This window comes from Scyliorhinus torazame, chromosome 4 (assembly GCF_047496885.1).
Source record: "Scyliorhinus torazame isolate Kashiwa2021f chromosome 4, sScyTor2.1, whole genome shotgun sequence".
NCBI classification, from domain to species: domain Eukaryota; kingdom Metazoa; phylum Chordata; class Chondrichthyes; order Carcharhiniformes; family Scyliorhinidae; genus Scyliorhinus; species Scyliorhinus torazame.
This window is the reverse complement of record NC_092710.1, coordinates 44,048,470-44,053,997: the sequence shown is the minus strand read 5'-3', so window position 1 is coordinate 44,053,997 and position 5,528 is coordinate 44,048,470. Positions and strand designations below refer to the sequence as shown.

Genomic DNA, 5,528 nt, shown 5'->3' with positions numbered 1-5,528 from the left:
CTACAAAAAGCAATAAACTAGCGCTCCATAATTTCAGCTCTCATCCAGTTCCCGAGAAATTGGGTGTGGTGGGATTTCTGAAACTTGCAGTCCATGTGCTGTAGGTGCACCCAGAAAGCGGTTAGGAAGGAAGCTCCATGATTAGCACCCACCAAGAGTGAGCGAATGGTGATATGGTTCCAAGTGAATATGGCGCGTGTTCCTTGGAGGGGAATCTGCAGGAGGCGGCTGAGTTATCAATCGGCGCTGGCAATACTATTTTGTCAATGAAAATAATACTGCAGTTACACTTCAATACAAAGTCGGTACAAACTACCATTACAGAACATCGCATTGCCTGCCAGCATTCTCAATGAATTCAGAAAACAAAGTGAAATGTATTTAAATATAAATGTGATGGAATTTAATGGAACATAACAATGAGGTTTAATTGAAGAGCAGGAAAGGACAGATCCAACGAGCATCCTTTATTGGGACTGGATGAAATTCAATTTCTGATCATGTCGGAATTCAGATTCAACTCGCCTAAAAGCTCAAAATGAGCAAAACAATGAAAAAAAAAAATCAGCATAAGGCAAATATTTCAGGAATCAATTGTAAGCGGTGGGCAGAGATTTATCTTTGTAATGATGGTATTATTCACACAAAGGAGAATAGATGAAACCTTGAACCCCGTGGAATGCAAAGGCGACGGTCCTTGGCTGGAAACTGGGATTGGAACAGACAGGGGTTTGAGGGGTAGCAGAGGCACAATGGGCCGATGGGCTTCTTTCCCAGTTGATTCACTCGATGAGTTCAGGTCAGCATCGATCATTGGGATTTAAAATTATCGCCCGAACAGGGACTTGAACGCTGGGCTCTCAGATTAATAGTCTGATGCTCTACCGACTGAGCTATCCGGGCTGTGAGTGATGCTGCGTGTAGTGACCAAATTCCCCCTTCGCTGTTGCTCCTCTCGCTCCGCTATTGCCCCTCTCCCTTCGCTGTTGCCCCTTTCCTCTTCGTATGCTGTGCCTCTCCTTCAGAACAAACCGCTGCTTCCTTTGCCCTGCGCCACTCTCTGAATCCGGACAGCATATCAGCAGCTCCGCCTCTGGATTGAGGGCGAGTTCAGAGCTGTGCTGCTCTTCGACGCTTCACTGCGATACTCCGCCCACCGAGTCCCTTTCCTGGAGACTGGTTATCCCCAGTTGGGGTTGGGACAGTCACTTCCTGATTCTCAATGACTCAACATTCTGACTCAAGGTTCGCTGCGTCCAGCACGCTTGCTTCAAAACTGTTCTTTACAAAAGCGAAACCTCCCCTTTGCCTAACAACCTCCACGACGGACAATTTAAACGCTCTTTCACTTTGAGTCTTTTTCGAGAATTGCCTGACTGAAAGAGAAAAAATTGGGCTCAATCAGCTGAACGCGACTTTGTGGGACACGCAAACATGTTGTACAGCAAGTCAGGTGTTGACAGCTGATCCATTCCCATCTAATAGACGCTTGACAAAGGTTCCGGACCGATGGAACAATCACAAACTCCAGTCATGTAAAGAGTGCAGCTGCTGCTAACTGTTTCCATGGTGTAGTGATTATCACGTTTGCTTTACACGCCGTAGGTCCTGGGTTCGAGCCCCAGTGGGAACGTTGCTGCTTTTGGACAAGTTGTGACCAATTGAATTTCCATGTGAACAGAAATACAACCACGAAAGAGAAAATGCTGGAAAATCTGAGCAAGTCTGCAAGCATCTGTCGGGAGAGTAAAGAGCTAAAGTTTCGAGTCCGATGACTCTTTGTCAAAGCTAACAGACAGAGAAAGTGGGAAATATTTATACTGTGAAGTGAGAATGAAAGATGAGTCATAGCCACAGAAATCCAGGGAAACCGGGTGCAAATGGCCTCATCAACTCAGGCTACAGAGTGCGAATGGCAGTCCCCAGAGAGGACAAAGGATGTGAAAGGTCAAACTGCAGAGAAACTAACATCAGAGGATGAACTGCAGATATGGGGGAGGGGAAGCAAAGAGGACAAGCTAAAGGAAAGGTGGATAAGATTGGCCGGGGGTGGGGGGCGAAATTACATATATATTGGCCGGGGGGGGCGGAATTAAATATATATTGGCCGGGGGGGGGCAGTTAAATATATATTGGCCGGGGGGGGGAGTTAAATATATATTGGCGGGGGGGGGGAGTTAAATATATATTGGCCGGGAGGGGGGGGCAGTTAAATATATATTGGCGGGGGCGGGGGAGTTAAATATATGTTGGCCGGGGGGGGGGGCAGTTAAATATATATTGGCGGGGGGGGGAGTTAAATATATATTGGCGGGGGGGGGGGGAGTTAAATATATATTGGCCGGGAGGGGGGGGCAGTTAAATATATATTGGCGGGGGGGGGGGGGGAGTTAAATATATATTGGCCGGGGGGGGGGGTTAAATATATATTAAAAAGAAAGAAATGGTAAAAGACAGTTAAAATGAAATGAAAACAAATGGGTTGAGGTGGTGCTGATCATCTGAAGTTGTTGAATTCGATGTTGAGGCCGGAAGGCTGGAGAGTGCCGAACCGGAAGATGAGATGTTGTTCCTCCAGTTTGCGTTGAGCTTCACTGGAACATTGCAGCAGGCCAAGAACAGACAGGTAGGCATGGGAGCAGGGTCTTTTGTTAAAATGACAAGCAACAGGAAGATCAGGGTCCTGAATCTGCACAGACAGAATACAACCGCGTCCCCTGTCCGTGCGTTCCCAAAGCCAACGTGCTGAATGGAAATCTTTCCCCTCACAAATACTAGTTAATAAGCGTGCATCATGATCATTACCTGTCAGTTACTAAATATTACTTCCTTTACTATTAGAAGTTCGCTACTTGATAACCAACTAGTATTTTTCGAAATGTTCCAACAATTGCTCTTTATCTCGTGATCCTTTCCCATCTCAAATTCCCCGTTTGCATCCTGTCCCTGCCCCAACTTTCCCACCGACCGGTTTTCATTCGCCAACAGGAGCAAATGTCTCACTCACGTTCTATGTTTGGTTCTGCGTGGGCCCAATCGCAATTCTCTCACACACCGCCTTTCCTAAAGGCACAATAGCCTGAATTTGAAAAAGAACGTTGGCAAAACGTGCCACTCGCAACACCATCAGCCATTCTGTAACCAATTCCTTTCGATTAGAACATTGACAAAAGATAATCTGGGCATTATAGTAGTGAGTTCTTTAAATCCATCAAACTTCCATAATCCGCAATTTCAAACGACAATAACCAATAAAAAAGCGCTCCATAATATAAGCTGCCATTCAATACCCGTGAAACTGGGTGTGGTGTTGGTTTCTGAAACTCTGCAGTCCATGTGGTGTAGGTGCATCCATAACGCTGTTAGGAAGGTGATGTGTTGGGCGCTCTGGATCCGTGGAACACATACAGGCCACCAACACTTAAAATAGTGTAACACTATTTTATTAAGTAAGAAACTGTTTAACATACTTTCACTGTGGGTTAACATGATATTAGATTGAACTAAAGACCTATGCCTTGTCCTAACGAGTCTATGCACTCAGCACATGGTGAAGATCTGTGCTGCAGGCTGTGAGCTCTGTCCTACTAGGAGGCTGCAGCTCGAATGCGGGAACTCTGATGCCCCCTGTCTTTATAGTGCGTGTGCTCTAACTGGTGATTGGCTGCGGTGTTGTGTGTGTTGATAGGTCCCGCTGTGTGTTCATCAGTGTGTGTGTATCTGCATCATGATATCCTGGTGTATATTATGACAGAAGGAAGCTCCATGATTAGCACCCAACAAGAGTGAGTGAATGGTGATATGGTTCCAAGTGAAAATGGCGCGTGTTCCATGGAGGGGAATCTGCAGGCGGCGGCGGAGTTAGCAATCGGTGCTGACAATACATGTTTGGTCAATGAAAATAATACTGCAGTTACACTTCAACACAAAGTCGGTGCAAACTACCATTACAGAACATCGCATTGCCTGCCAGCATTCTCAATGAATTCAGAAAACAAAGTGAAATGTATTTAAATATAAATATGATGGAATTTATTGGAACATAACAATGAGGTTTAACTGAACAGCAGGAAAGGACAGATCGAAGTCGCCTCGTTTATTGGGACTGGATGAAATTCGAATTCTGATCATGTCGGAATTCAGATTCAACTCGCCTTAAAGCTCAAAATCAGCAAAATATTCACACCAAATCAGCATAACGCAAACATTTCAGGTATCAAGCTTAAAGCGATGAGCAGAGATTTCTCCTTGTAATGATGGAGCATTAGACTTTTAATCTGAGGGCCCAGCGTTCAAGTCCCTGTTCGGGCGATAATTTTAAATCCCAATGATCGACGCTGACCTGAACTCATTGAGTGAATCAACTGGGAAAGAAGCCCATCGGCCCATTGTGCCTCTGCTACCCCTCAAACCCCTGTCTGTTCCAATCCCAGTTTCCAGCCAAGGACCGTCGCCTTTGCATTCCACGGGGTTCAAGGTTTCATCGTTCAAACGTTGCATTTCCCTGGTCAGTTAGACAATCATTCCCAGTTGGGCTGGAGAAACTCACTCCTGACTCACAATTACGCAACATTCTGACTCAAGCTTCGCTGCGTCCAATACGCTTGCTTCAAAAATGTTTTTTCCAAAAGCCAAACCTGCCCTTTGCCCGCACCCTCCGTGCGTAACATTTAAATGCTCTTTCATTTTGCCTCTATTTCGGGAAATTGCCTAACTCAAAGAAAAAAGGTTCAGAACAGTCAGCTAAACGCCACTTTATGGGAATCGCTAACATGTGAACAAGAAATAAGGTGTCGACATCTGAGCAAATCCCACCAAACGGGCGCTTTGCAAATTTTCTGGAGCGAAGGGATACATTCACAAAGTCCAGTAATATAAACAGGTCTGAGCACTGCCAGCTGGTTCCATGGTGTAGTGGTTATCAGGTTTGCATCACCCTGCATCACCCTGGCAGCACAGTAGCACAGTGGTCCAGCAGTACGGCGCCGAGGTCCCAGGTTCGATCCAGGCTCTGGGTCACTGTCCGTGTGGAGCTTGTACATTCTCCCCATGTTTGCGACCCACTGTGCCACCATGCTGCCCCTTAAGGTCGGAAATGATGGTGCTCGCTGATGACTGTGCAATGTTCAGCGCCATTCGCCACTCTTCAGTTACTGAAGCAATCCATACCCAAATGCATCAAGACGTAGACAATGTTCATCGTTGAGCTGATAAGTGGCGAGGAAGATGCGCACCGCGTAAGTGCCAGGCATTGACATTCTCCAACAAGAGAGGCTCCAAAAATTACCCTGTGACATTCTTTGATTTGATTTATTATTGTTGCATGTATTAGATACAGTGAAAAATATTGTTTCTTTCAAGCTATACTGACAACGTATACCGTACATAGGGAAGGAAGTAAAGACTGCAGAATGTAATGTTACAGTCATAGCTAGCGTGTAGAGAAAATATCAACTTAATACGAGATAGGTCCATTCAAAAGCCTGGTGGCAGCAGGGAAAAAGCTGTCGGTTGAGTCGGTTGGCACG

General features: G+C 45.8%; 1 non-coding gene across 1 annotated transcript; it reads right to left on the bottom strand.

Annotated features, from left to right (window-relative positions):
* Positions 1–830: 830 nt before the first annotated feature.
* Positions 831–903, bottom strand: trnan-auu (transfer RNA asparagine (anticodon AUU)). The gene has a single exon. It is a non-coding gene; the product is annotated as a tRNA-Asn (tRNA).
* Positions 904–5,528: the final 4,625 nt, after the last annotated feature.